A 15,709-nucleotide genomic window follows, 5' to 3' on the forward strand; every position below is an offset into this window, starting at 1 on the left:
TAAGTAGAGGCAATAATTTTGATAGAGTTTACCACACGACTTGGTTTTTATTTTCTAGGTTCATATCTAATGTGATATGAGGCCGTTGTGTTTCGAATGAAAAGGAGAAGAATGTATGGACCAAAAACCCAAAATCGATTGGAACTTATCTTGGGAATTATATGGGTATCAGTAATATTTTACCCCACCGAAAACTCAGAAGATCAATGGGATATGTAGAAGTTATAGACTGACAAAGTATGTATCAAATATCATGGGTTAATTGTGACTTTTACCTTTTACAATAATAAGATTTAAAACTTTCGAGTTCCATTTCAACTAAAACAGAATGATACTATCGCCCGTATTCACATACATTATTATGAGGTCTCACAGTGCGCGTGGACGCACAGAGTGACATGACACGATAATGACAGAGTTCTATTCAAAGCTGTGCGTTCGATTTGCTGCTACACCGTTTGTGCATAAGGGCGTATGACTGATTCTACTATGCTATGACTGAGTAACATTATGTGCTCATGGCTTGACGTTTCGGCTGCTATGCTGCAGTTGTGGACACAAGCAGACATAATGTAACTCAGTCTTAAATGTCGCGTTAAGACCCGTATCTTTCTATTTCAGTTTTACAATATTAGTTTCCATCCTCACAAACTTTAAGGCTTGGTATTTCTGCTAAAGTAGGTATTTCGCGCTGTCAAAATCTGCGCGCGCAATACTTCTCCGAAGACAGAGCGCCAAAGAGCTCTCGCGGCTACACAGTATAGAAATACGCAGTTGGTTAGGTTAGGTTGACTTCCTTCCGTTCAAGCGTCACACTCACAGCACTTTCTAATACAAATCATATCCAAGTGATACAAATTAAAACAACTTTCAAAATATGAAAATTATAAATAACTTGAAAAAATCGAACTGCCTAAGGCGGGAATTGAGCTTTTTCAAGTTATTTATAATTTTCAAATTAGTTTGAGATGCGACTCTTAACGCTAAAAAAATTTAATAACTTTCAAAATTTTTGGGAATATATTTTAGAATCGAATAAATATAGAATATAACTGCCAAAGTAAACACGGTTCAAAGAGGCGTGGCGTCACCCGACCTTCCGGAAGTTCCGCGCCGGCTAAAAGAATTTCAAGATTACGTCACCCGACCTATCGGTAGATCCTCGGGAGCTTGAGCGATTGGAAAAACATTTCATGATCAGTTACTCGTAGTAGCGATTATTTAGAGCTTGGATAATAAATTATAGTTGTTGCAATTCACAAAGCTTTGCATGTAGTTAATTACATTAATCAGTACACGCATCAATTTTGTTCAGTCTTTTTGTTTATTAATAAATAAAAATATCATACTAAAATTGCATACATATTTGTTTGTATTGGTCTGGGTGTTTTCTTTCCATAATTTATGTATAACGTATGTACGGGGCTCTGTATCGAAAATCACTATGAGCAATGAGCATCCCACACTGTTACCTGGAGTGCATTACCGCAGCAAAATTTTTATAAATGTTGTGCTTTAGAGAGTCGAGAGTATAGCAGATAATTAGTCCATCGTGAGCAGAAATTTGTCCACTAATAGCAAAATTCGTTCAAATTATAGTGTTAAAGTTATTGGCTAGAAGATTATTTTATCTTGCAGCTTAGACCTTTAGCTACAGACCTTAGACAGTATTTTTGAAACATTCTTACGCATGGTGGAGGAAGGGACGCTCTAGATCAGCGGTTCTTAACCGGTGGTCCGCGGACCACTGGTGGTCCCTGGAGGCATTCCAAGTGGTCCACGATGTGCACTTGCACACCTTGGTCAAAACCACTTTTAACTGATTTTTGCAGTCAAACTGGTTTTGACCGATTATGAGGTGGTCCCTGACAAGACAGAAATTTTGTAAAATGGTCCCTCATGACTTAAAGGTTAAGAACCACTGCTCTAGAGACTCAAAACTACAAGGATACACATGAACTCCAGTTTTAAATCCGTTGATATCTGCTGCATCTGCCATGTTTTTGGCTATAAGATTCTTCTATCTTACGGCTTAGACCTTTAGCTACAGACCTTAGACAGTATTTTTGTGAAAATTCTTACGCATGGTGGAGGAAGGGACGCTCTAGACACTCAAGTCTACAAGGACTCACATCAACTCCAGTTTTAAATCCGTTGACATCTGCTGCATCTGCCATCTTTTTGGGTAGAAGATTCTTCCATCTTGCAGCGTAGACCTTTAGCTACAGACCTTAGACAGTATTTTTGTGAAAATTCTTACGCATGGTGGAGGAAGGGACGCTCTAGACACTCAAGTCTACAAGGACTCACATCAACTCCAGTTTTAAATCCGTTGACATCTGCTGCATCTGCCATCTTTTTGGCTAGAAGATTCTTCTATCTTACAGCTTAGACCTTTAGCTACAGACCTTAGACAGTATTTTTTATTATTTATTTGTGTCAGTGTGCTCTTCTAAAGAGTGTAAGACGATTGTATGTAGGTACTATTAAAATGTAATTTTAACTCATTGGTTTTGTCTCATATTTGAGGAATGTACTATGTATCATGAGTAGAGTCTTCGTTTAAAAGGATGCGAACGATTTAAATTTCAATAGGTAGACAAAATTGATAATTTATTCTTAATTATCAAAAATTTAAGCTTTCTCCAGTAACACTGATATTATTATACTGTGACTCATCAAAGTCATCATTGTCAAAAATATTGACAAATCGCGAACTGTCACGGCCATAAAACTGACACGCGTCCGTCCTCCGTAAGCGCCACCGCGCGACTGATTGAGATTGTCCAAGCCGTCATGGACGATTTTTTCCACATTTTTTAACATAGTAACTAAATAAGACGCAATATAAAAATTTCATCCGTTAAAAGCCCTCAAGTTATTTCTGAACTTTAGTTTAGTAAAAGATTTAGAATCTCAAATCGCTTATTTTAAAAATAAAACCATAAATAGAAAACGAATAGAGGTAACTTTGGGAATATATTCTATCGAGTCAACTTTATCAAATCGTGTTTCCATCCGTTAATAGCCCTAGAAAATATCCTCGACTATGCCCAATAAAAATCTTAGCCTTTAATTTTACTGTTTAGTACCTCAAAAATGAAAAATGAAAACCTCATTTTCGCCATTTTCTCTGCTACCCGGCCTTAACATTTATTCATACTAGCGGCTGCCCGCGACTTCGTACGTGTGGATCCCGTTTTACCCCCTTAGAGGTGGAGTTTCGTAAAACCCTTTCTTAGCGGATGCCTACGTTATAACATCTACCTACATGCCAAATTTCAGCCCGATCCATAAAGTGGTTTGGGCTGTGCGTTGATAGATCACTATGCCAGTCAGTCAGTCAGTCAGCACCTTTGAGTTAATATATTTAGATTAAGTTTCACTACTTTAAAAATTACCCATGTAAGATTGCAATCATTTATTATAATTGCCTGAGAATTGTATGGTTTAATAAAGTTTATTTATGTGTCTGTGGTTACATTATGGGAACCAAATACTAAATTTATATTAACTAATATAATATGGCGACGGTTGTAAGCTCAGATCATAGAAAGAGAATAGATATGAAGTCGCGCGTAACTACAACGAGAACCAGTGTCCCCACATTTCCCCCACCACAGCTCCCACACACACATTCAACTGTGTAAAAACAAAGCGACTGTGAGTCTACGACAACATGTGCAACCGGCTTAAAAGTGCTGTGATTGGCCAGAAGGCGTGCCTTATGGCCAATCAATGGCCGCGTTACGTGACGCACACTAAGAAAATGCTAGTGAGAGAACAAAGATAAAATGGAGTCGACAAGATATCGATACTTTAAATCGCTAGGGGCAAGGCTCGAAACTGGTTTCACAAAATGCTTATGTATGAAAACCTTTTTATTATTATACGTTATTATTAACTACTATCACGCATTTACTTTTTAATTACGGCGATCTGCGTACCGCATATGTTTATCAAAAATAATGCCTATATTAGGCTTTCAACTAGCTCTTATAGTAATTACATAGTTGACAGTTACTAATTACTTCTACTGTTATTATTATTTTTGTAAAATCTTATAATCGCAAGTAACACATCATTTTTTTATTTAAAATTACAAAATAGAAAATTATAATTTACTTCTATTTATCGATAATAGGAAACCGCATTAGAACACGAGCACGGCACTATGTTACGACCGGCACATGCGGCCGTACTGTGTATTTTCACACGACAGTGGATATCGGAAGAAATTAAATACATTGCGCAGTAGTTGAGCATGACATAAAGTGGTTGCTAACTAAATCGTCAATGTACAAGTGTGTTAGAATTTTTATCACCACTGATTTCGATATCGCAGTAACTGTTACGGCACTGAATTCGTTCGTAAAAATGTTTAGTTTTTTTTATTTATAAGCAAAATACCAATGGATTTGCAATACTTACATGTAGTAAATGACTCCATTGTTCCTGTAGTTCTTCGTTTCACTTGTTTTATTGCACGTAACGACGCATTATCCAAAATATCGGAGAACATTTCCTTAGTACGACTGAATCGCGACTAACCTAGCTACGCGGCCGATGTTCGTTTCTGGGCATATCGCGGAGACACGCGCCACGCCCCCGTTTCACATCTATTCCCTTCTATGATCTGAGGTTGTAAGCTTTGATTACCGCAGATAAAAGCTTTCAGGTGGTCAAAATATGTAATGTGTCTACAGACGAACACCACAACAAACACAATGATGCACCAGAAATGGACAGCACAGTCTAATACTAATACCAGTATTATACAACTGTAGATCAGGGATGTTATGGATATGAAGTTTCGGTTATGGATAAGGTTACGGATATTAGAATAATATTATACCGGTTTCGGTTACGGTTAAGGATATGAAATCATTTCGGATTATCCGAAAGTGTCGGATATTTTCGGTTACGGATATTACAATTTCAAATAGCAAAGATGCTGCGCGACCCATATAGCCGCTTTATGTACTACTAGCGGCCGCCCGTGACTTCGTACGCGTGGATCCCGTTTTACCCCCTTCATCTATCTTACGCGGTTTAGATTTTTTCATACAAATGTTTTTTCCCGCTAACTCCCGTTCCCGTGGGAATTTTGCAATATCCTGTTGTAACTAAGCTTTAATTTTACTAAGGTACCTGCATGCCAAATTTCAAGCGTCTAACTTAAGCGGTTTAGATTTTTCATACAAAAGGATTTTCCCGCTAATTCCCTTTCCCGTGGGAATTCCTAAGTATACTATAACCTGCCCAGGAGTATGAAGAATAATTGTACCAAGTTTCGTTAAAATCCGTCGAGTAGTTTTTGTTTCTATAAGGAACATACAGACGGACAGACAGACAGACAGACAGACAGACAAAAATTTTACTGATTGCATTTTTGGCATCAGTATCGATCACTAATCACCCCCTGATAGTTATTTTGAAAATATATTTCATGTACAGAATTGACCTCTCTACAGATTGAACCTATGATAAAGGTGAAACAGGCAGGGATATCCGATTGTGCCAGGGAATGCCAGATAAGTGACAAATGTTAAAAAACATTAAGATTTAGACTCCGCCTTCATCCGAAACTTTTGAACCGGTTTCGGTTACGGTTATGGATATTTTTTTTTCGGATATCCTATAGTTTCGATTACGGTTACGGATATCCATAACATCCCTGCTGTAGATTGTACTTATGAAAGTTACGCAGATGGATGGTGAAAACTAAGTTATTCATATGAAAACAGCCGAAAACGTTCTACACTGGCCTGCAACTAAATATCACACTTTTAATATTGCAATATTTAGTTAACCCGTAGGAAAAGAAACTGAAACTTTCAGTCTTTAGTAAGTTAGTACTTTTGCAAGCCAGTGTATTTTAGCACAATACTGAATACTTACCTGTATGTAAGTTATTTGTTAACAATCTTTCGCTAACATTAAGATCGATATTATTTTGTTTTGAGAGAAGGATAATCCTTATGTTACGAGAAATTAATGTGCACCAAGAACATAAAACGATAGATACTTATTGAATTTGAAAAAATACCACATCCCTTAGTTTGCTTGTATCATTACTGAATAATTTTATTCTTATAAGCGACACTTAATACGGGTCCCGGGTTTGAATACTGCCCATATTTATTTTTCCAAATGTAAAATCAAATTAAAATACCCAATGGCATGTCAGGTTTGCTCCATACGGGTCCCGTTTACTGTGTAACTCCAGGACTTTCCCTTTATTTTGGTGTATGGTGATGAGGTATGACTTTGAATAAGTATCTAAATATTTAGACAGAGGACTGTTAGTACGAAACATTTAAAGAATGAATAGGCACTTACAATTACAAGGCAGATAATATTATACCATCAGACTGCATCTCACTCAATTAACATCAAGTGCAATTGCGGTCATATTATATACCTGTCTTGTTCTGCATAAAAAAATCAGGAGGATATAACAAAATAACATACAATCTAACTTTCGTCTCAGCCAAATGACGTCCACTGCTGGACAAAGGCCTCCCCCAAGGTTTTCCACAATGAACGGTCCTGCGCTGCCCGCATCCAGGCTCTCCCGCGACCTTTACCAGATCGTCGGTCCACCTAGTAGGAGGCCTGCCCACGCTACGTCTTCCAGCCCGTGGTCGCCACTCGAGAACATTCCTGCCCCAACGGCCATCGTGTCTACGAGCTATGTGCCCCGCCCACTGCCACTTGATTTTAGCAATTCTGCGAGCTATGTCGGTTACTTTGGTTCTCCTGCGGATCTCCTCATTTCTGATTCGATCACGCAGGGAAACTCCGAGCATAGCCCGCTCTATCGCCCTTTGGGTGACCTTGAGCCTTCTTATGAGGCCTTTAAAATTGAAAATATTTATCTACAACTTAATTTTATTCAAAATGTTTATTTACAACTTTTCTGCAAGCAGTTTGAGAACCACATCCATAACCGGAACTTATTCAAAACCAGTTTATCGCACGAACACTGTCGGAGTCGTCAGCCGGTTAAGACACGTAAGTTTGCACTTATCCGCCCAACTTTCGGCCGCTTCCGCATGGATCTGCGGCGACTTTCGGGTCATTATTGAGTGCGCGCGCACTGCTTATGGGCGATATTTGCCTACGGAACGTCGCAACTATGACTGCGTAGCGTCTTTTGCTTTGCTTACGATGTTTTGCATTTGTACCTTATTTTTAAATTATTACAATTTACATCGGCAGTTATTTTTAGCGATTTGCTTTATTTGCTATGCATTTGAGTGGGTCAGTTACAATTATGTAATTTGTAACTGTGATTATATTGTGGATAATTCGGAATTTATATTTATTTTGTTTGTATATGGCTTTTATGCTTTTAGCTTTAGAGATGGCAAACCTTAGTGTATATTATCAGAATGCTCGAGGGCTACGCACAAAAACGCATACTTTTAAACGTAATTTACACTTGAATCAATATCACGTCGTTTCATTGACCGAGACTTGGTTGATAGATGGTATTAATGATAGCGAACTTTTTGACGATAGATACCTTGTTTATCGGCGTGATAGAAATTACCTACGTACCCAGGAAAAGTATGGTGGGGGTGTACTGTTGGCCGTTCGTCGTGATATAATGGCCGTTGGACGTACGGAGTGGTCATCCTCAGCAGAAGATATATGGCTTACCGTTACATATAGACATAATAAAAATACCACTAAAATACATTTTTGTACTCTTTACTTATGTAAAGAAAATAATGGTTTTAACTTTAACACGCAGCTACATAATTTCGCGGAAAACCTGACTTCTATTGTGAACTCATGTCCTAACGATGTTTTTGTTATAATGGGAGACTTTAACTTAAGTAATATTGACTGGCACAGTGACGGAGATAACCTCCAGCCTACTGGTATTCTAGGGGAAGCGCAGACATTTTTTTTTGATACACTGGCCGAATGTAATTTAAACCAATTTAATTTGTGCCGCAATGCCAACCATAGATTACTAGATTTAGTCCTGAGTAACTCTAATTTATCTGTGTGCGCGTGTGACGACCCGTTGGTCCCTGAAGATACACACCATAAATCTCTCGTTATTGAATTGAGTTTTGGTGGTATTGAGTGTCTCAAAACAAAAACTAGGCGCAAATACCTCTATCGATTAGCGGATTATGGGAAAATTAACTCGTCTTTAGATGAAATCAACTGGGAAGACTGTTTAAACGGCACATCATTAGAGAATGCTGTACATTATTTTTATAATATCTTGTATAATCTAAGAGATAAACATATACCACATAAACTAGTTTCCCCGTCTAAGTTTCCAGTGTGGTACAACTCAGCACTAAAAAAGGTTCTCAAAGAGAAATATAAATATCATAAAAGATATCGCACATATGGAAACATTTCGGACTACGATACATTCTCCTTACTACGTAAGAGAGCCAAAGCACTAGAGGAAGATTGTTACATAGCGTATTTGAAGACCTCAGAAGAGTCCATTATCGAAAACCCTAAGATGTTTTGGTCCTTCATCAAATCAAATAAGCAGGGCGCTAATTCACTTCCGGCTAATTTGGAATATGAAGGTCAATCAAGTGACTCTGGAGAGGAGATTTGTGAGCTTTTCGCTTCTTACTTTAAATCCACCTTCCTTCCACCCTCTAGCAATATTGCACCAAAACACTCTAACGTAAATACTTCAAATCATACCCATTCCATTGGTGATATAGAAATTAACGCCGATAGTTTAAATACTTTACTGAAATCTCTCGACCTTACCAAGGGTGCAGGGCCGGATCTTATAGAGCCAACATTTATTGTGAACTGTTCGAAAGGTCTTGCGAGGCCGCTCGCAATACTTTTTAAGCGTTCTGTAACGGAAGGTATCGTCCCTGTTCTATGGAAGTCTGCATTTATAACCCCAATACATAAAAGCGGTAACAAGTGCCTGGTAAATAATTATAGGCCTATATCGAAATTGTGCCTGTTCGCCAAAGTCTTTGAGCGTATCGTATATACGCAGGTTTATGATAGCCTGTCTAGTATTTTCATCCCTGAACAACATGGATTCTTAAAAAATCGATCAACCACATCCAACTTAATATTATTTACCGAATTTGTAACTTCAGGCATGGATGCAGGGGGGGAGGTTCACGCTATATTCACTGATTATTGCAAAGCCTTTGATCGAATAGACCATTCATTGCTTCTACAGAAACTACTGTCAGCAGGAATTCATGGAAATCTGTTTAGGTGGTTCTCTTCTTACATAGAAAATCGTACACAGGCCGTAGCAGTGAATGGTTACTGTTCAAAATGGTGTACTGTGCCTTCTGGTGTGCCCCAGGGTTCACTGCTTGGCCCTCTACTGTTTAATATTTTCATAAATGATATATCTTGCTGTTTTTTACATTCAAGTTTCTTATTATATGCAGACGATATGAAAATATATAAACAAATACAAAACACAAATGACTGCCAGAAACTGCAAGATGATCTCCAAAGATTTGAGGAATATTGTAAGCTAAATAAACTAGATCTAAATATTTCTAAATGTCATAGTATATGCTTTAGTCGTAAATGTAATGTGACGCACTACTTGTACACATTAAAAGGGACAGGGCTTAAGAATCTCACCCAAGTTCGGGACCTCGGCGTAATACATGACTCCAAATTAACTTATGAGCTGCACGTTGATAGTGTAGTTAAGAGAGCCACTAGGACCTTGGGCTTTATCATGCGTTCTTGTTCTCAATTCCAAAGTGTAAAAGTAGCAAAGGTGTTATATTGCTCATATGTGCGTAGCATCCTCGATTATTGTTCACAGATTTGGAATCCGCAATATAATATTTACATTAACAGGCTGGAGTGCGTCCAACGGAAATTTATGAGATACTTACAGTACAAGAGCAAGACTTACATTGATAATTACATAGGGAGGTGTAGCAGACATCACATATTACCGCTACAAGATAGACGCAAAATAGCAGACATCACTTTTCTATTAAAAGTAGCCCAATGTAAGATCGATTCCCCACACCTCCTTTCTTTAATAAATCTACGTGCTCCTAGCAGGACTTTAAGACGACCCATTACTCTTTCTGTTCCTCATAGTAATAGCAATTACAGGAAGAACTCATTTTTTATTCGAGCTGCTAATGTCTTTAACCTTATGGCTGGCGATTCCGATATTGATTTATTCAATTCCAGCATAAATAGTGTTAAACGAAATCTCTTCAAAGACTGGTTTGATGTGCATTCTTAAAAGGTGCTTTTTTTTGTATTAAGCTTTAATTTAATTAGTAGTAGGTAACTTTTGGCTTGGTAACTTCTATTCTATTTCTGTTTATTGATAAACAAGCATTACTCAGGCTCTAAATGTGAAAACATGTTAATGGTTATAAATTTTCTAAAATGTTAGTCTACATAGTTTCTACACTGTATTGTTTTCCTTGTAAAATAAAAATAAAAATAAAATAGTAAGAGACCACGTCTCAGATCCGTATACCATCACTGGCAACAACACATTGGTCGAATACTTTCGACTTGAGACACTGCGGTATTTCGGACGTGAGTATATGGCGAAGCATTCGGGAAGCTTCGCCAATCTAACTAAACTTAACTAAAACTCAGGTCACTGCCTTGGAGGAAGGTGCCCAGAAGCAGAAGGCTAGCCACATTGCCCCGCTGGTTGGTTAACATGATCTCTTATTCAATGAAGATAAATACATATTACAGAAATGCCATTCATGACACTGAGTAGGTAGGTAGGATTTAGTTTACTTAATTAAAATCAACAGTGATGGAGATTAAATGTGTAGTAAAAATAATAATATGAGAAAAAACAAGCAATACAAAAATGACCTCGACACCATCATTTTAACGTGGTTGGTCTGTAGTTTGCCGTGGTAGCAGCATCAGGCCCATCTCAACTTATAATTATGTACATTGCCATCAGGTTTATGCATGAGTATCAAAAGAGATTGCCTATAAGTCTATGTGAACTCGTAGTAAGTTAGTGTAACAAAACTCTGTCCTACTAGCACAAGAATTAAGCTATACTTTACTAAATGTTTTCGTGGCACAAGATAAACATAAAACACTAAAATGTAAAAAATTGTATAATGAAATTATTTGAAATATAATTATATAGCCTATAAATGCTAAAGACACAATATGGGCCGGCAAACGGGCATGCTCCTTTCAGTCTATTCGAGCTAGGGAGCTAGTAAAAATTAAGTTGTATTCAAAACCTAAATAAATATACATACACTACAAGTTATTTTTTTTCATGGAATTCATGACGCATTTTTCATAAATTACCTAATTACGTGAAAGTTGCAATCATGCTAATTATGAAATAATTTTAATGCAGGTAATGACTTTAGAAAATAGTCATTAGGATATTAGGATATTCGTTACTTTAATACGTCATATGAATTAGGTAATTGCATAATTATTAACAAATGATCCTTAATGTAAGTTAGTTGGGTTTGGTTTAAAAAGCAGAACAGTGTTCCTACTGGCATCAGTTCCTGTCCTGACTTCAGTAGTACAACAAGTATTATCATAAGTGCAATCACCACCTACAAATAAATCAAGGTAAGCAAAGTCTACTTTGACTATTATAATAATATTACTGGCTCTTTTGAATCGCTCTACTTTAAAAAGTAAAATAATATTTCTACCTTTTCATCTTCAAAAAATTTTGATTGGTTTGAAATTAACCTTTTGTACCATTGAGTTCCAAATATCACCTTTGATATATTACCATCAGCAATTATGTAAAACTCACATGATACAATATTCGATAATCCATTATCAATAATTATGTTTACAAGCTTTTAAGCAGTAATGATTGTATTTCTGATAAAATGTATTTTTTGTAGATGATGCACAAATTGGTCGCCCTATGCTTTGTGTTCGGAGTAGTGTTTGCTGGACCTACCCCAAAACTTCCTACAATTGACAATGATGTAAGTATCACAATTATTATTAGATACCATGTGTTTGGCTTGAAATACTGTATCTGCTGCTATGATTGTTAAATTATATGAATACTAATGGTTTTCTTCTATTTGTAGGAACTAGACTATCCTCCCCACGACAACACCAACAGTTCGAATCAGCAGATATCTCGGACTCTCCCCGACGTGCCTGCCTTTTTGATTCTAGACGTCATCAACGCATTAGTCGGAAATAAGTTTGTAAGTGTCATCTTCACTTTTAGCTTTAGTATGTTTTGCATTATCCTTTTACTCCCCGATTTCTACTGACCTAATGTTCAGTCTTGATCCAAATGGTTCTCATGTGTGTTTATCCGTTTTCTATTTTAATTTTCAAATTCATAAGAATATATCTCATCTTTTACGAATTTTAGTCCCTCATCATCATAATCAGATTTGATGTTCACATCCTAATCATCATCTTTCAGTCCACAGCTCTGAGCGTAGGCGTCTTCGTCATCGAATGGCTGGTCTCAAACGCCATTATCATCGTAGTCGGTGCTGCCGCCGCGCTTGGTTTCTGCAAAATCACTGGCAAATGCAGCCTGAACTATGAGGAGTACGTGCCAGTGTCCCAGCTGAGGAGCTTTGTGACTCCTGAGTATTTGGAGACGGCTGAGAACTTCTTCGTCAGTGCGATTGAGAAGTACGCCGAGAAGAAGGGGAAGGCGATGCGGAATCGGTCGTCCGCGTACTAGTTTTAAGTTAGTTTAGCTGTACGATTTATTTATTTAATAAATTATTTATTTAAAATGATTTTCTCTTTTTAATTTAGTTGTTGTTGTACCATATTCGAATCTTTTTGATTTGAAAACAATTAAAGGTTTTCATTCAAATTAAATTCTTTTGGTCTTACATTTTCAAGAAACCCAGTCATGAGCTAATTAATACAATTTAAATATTGTAGGTAACTTACTGAGATAAAATATGGAATCGATTTAAAAATTAGTGAGTTTAGTGACAATATCTTTATTACACTAATATAATTTAAACATTCTAATCTGATTGTTAGGTCAAATTTCCTTCCTTACCTTTCCTTCTTCAATACTCAACTAAATTAAAACCAAAGATTTTGATTTTAACACACGTGATGTGTATTTGAAATTACAATACGAAAGGATCATTAGGTATGTATAATCTTTGGACAATTTCACACAGCCCCAAAGTAAGAAGAGCGTTGTCACATTTTTCATGCAGAAATCGAGAATTTGGCAGATTTCGAAATGATTTTAGTCATATAATTTATTGTTATAGCTTCTTTTGACTTATATCATCGTAATTATCATACGTTTTTACAGAATGTCTATTGACAAAATCTCGTTCAAATTGGATTTTTGCCTACGAAAACAGCGAATTTCGAAAGCCCGTTTTCCAGGTAACTCGCGAAGGCACAACTTTGAACTAATATTACAACAAATTTATTTCTAAGTAAGAAGATAGAATGTATTCATTAGAATAAGCATACCCTGAAGAAGAAAGTGTATTGAGAAAATTTTGATGTTTAATTCATTAAAATGCATTTTTATCATGTCTAAGATGGTCAATATTCGAGAAAATTACTGCAAGAAAACAGGTCACATCTCATAATCTAAAAGTCATTTGGCAACATAAACTACTTTACACTTAAGAAGAAACATAGTACTATTATTGTGTGAAAAAGAAAAAATATCTATCTTCAATCTTCAAATGAAAAATTAATTTGAAAATACTATAAAATCGGGTGCATCAAATGGCATAAATCAGTCGTGCTTTGGCACTCGTAGACGCCGGGTCTATGTCAGTTGACTGCCCACTGACGTATATGCGTCACGCGTGATTTTTTCGTAAATTGTAGTATGATTGAGTACTTTTGATCCGCAAGTATTTTTAATTTATTTGTTTAGGTAAATCGGACTTGTAATTTCTTTCTTTTCAAATTTTTTATTATTTTACTTACAGAATATGGGTAGAATAGACAAAAGATATTATTATAGTATCTGTTTGGTCAGGAAAAAATAAATGACTAATAAAAATTTTAACAGGGTGTCAAAACATTAGTCTATGCTATTGTGTTTCTACCAACATAAAATATACTCTTCCTTACTAATAAAAGTTGAATAGCGTCTGTATGGTCACACAATGCTTCGTCATGTTTTTCCGAAAGTTCAATTACTGACGACTGAATGAAAGAAATTGGTGCGTAACTATTCATCTGATATTAAACGTTTATTAATAAAGGGGTAGGTCAGGTAAATGGCAAATCCACCAGCGGTCGCTCGATGACACTTAGACAAATAGTTTTATAAAACGTCAACTAAGTTGGTACAAATACCTATTTGTATTGTAGATACTTATACAAATGAACGTATAAAATGAGTTTATTTTTAAAAGTATAGGTACAGGGTGGAAACGATAAGTGATTTCACTTGATTTTTAATTATACAAGATATCGAGAAACTGTTTACTGTTCCTGTAAGTGCTTCATGAGCTCTTTAAAACAATAACAATAAATAGGTCAAAGAATAAACTGGATCTATGCCAAAATTCAATGTTTCCGAATTTCATACTAAATGTATGCCGCCAGCCATACCGACCATATTAGAAGTGTTAATTTTTAAAATTTAATTTTTTAATTGAGTAATATATAATAATTTAATCAAACAACAAACTCGTAAATTGCATTCTTATTTAAATTTATTTACGGAAAACATGATTTTAGGTTTAACTTGCTACAATATCATCAAGAGATACTAATTAATAAATACTAAATAAACAGATAAAGGGGACGGCATTAAGGCACTCAGAATTCTCAGAAACCATTGATTTCGTGTTTGTTTGTAACTGTATTAAATGTATGAAAGCTGGAAATATAGGTTTTTTGAATAGATTCAGTTCGTTCTTAAACATATTATTGATGCCGTTTGCTAGGTCTCATGAAGCACTTTTTCAGTAAGTAACCATTTGTTCGACATCTTGTATACCTACTATAAGAAATATTCGAGTGAGATCACTTATCGATTATTTTCGTCATCCTTATTTGTATTAAATTTAATTAAAATACACTAAGGCTGAGATGCACCACCTAACTTTGACCCTAACTGACAATAACCGGTGTTTTATTTTAGACAGATTTTTGACATCCAAAATTTTGATGTCAATGTTAAAGTAAGACGGTGCAACACGGCCTAACAAATGTATCGTAGACAGTACTTTTTATTTTCTTCATAAATCTTTCTTTTCTTTGTAAAGCTATCTACAAGCTTTTATTTTCTTTGACATCTGGAGTTGTAAAATCTTGCAACTTAAAATTTACTTACTTCCCGTTTTCCCATTGAGCTGAAATTTTGCATGTCTACACAGGCATGCAAAATTTCGTTTCATTTCGCACTAAATAATTTAATTTACACGTGTTTTCATGCGATGGCCAAGTCAATATATTTATGTAAAACGTTAATGATTTCCTGGACTGGACTTGGTATTACATGGATCTCACAACTTTTTACCGTAGAACAACTGAGTAGTGAGACTTGGTTTTTTGACAAGTATTGTTTTTGATGGGTTTGTATTACAGAACGCATGTGTACCTAATGGGATAACTGTTTAAAAACACGATTAGATAAATTTTTCTCTATGGATAAAAATCTTAAAGTTACCTCTGATTTTTTAGCATTAAACGACCGTGGTTTAGAATAATAAATTCTATAAAATCACAATGATAGGATCAGTATTTACCTCTTTGA

General features: G+C 36.0%; 1 long non-coding RNA gene across 1 annotated transcript; it reads left to right on the forward strand.

Annotated features, from left to right (window-relative positions):
* The first annotated feature begins 11,523 nt into the window (after positions 1-11,523).
* LOC135076499 (uncharacterized) lies at positions 11,524-12,185 on the forward strand. The gene is made up of 3 exons (XR_010258275.1): positions 11,524-11,586; positions 11,874-11,960; positions 12,069-12,185. It is a non-coding gene; the product is annotated as an uncharacterized LOC135076499 (long non-coding RNA).
* The last annotated feature ends 3,524 nt before the right edge of the window (positions 12,186-15,709 follow it).

Source organism: Ostrinia nubilalis, chromosome 12 (assembly GCF_963855985.1).
Source record: "Ostrinia nubilalis chromosome 12, ilOstNubi1.1, whole genome shotgun sequence".
NCBI classification, from domain to species: Eukaryota; Metazoa; Arthropoda; class Insecta; order Lepidoptera; family Crambidae; genus Ostrinia; species Ostrinia nubilalis.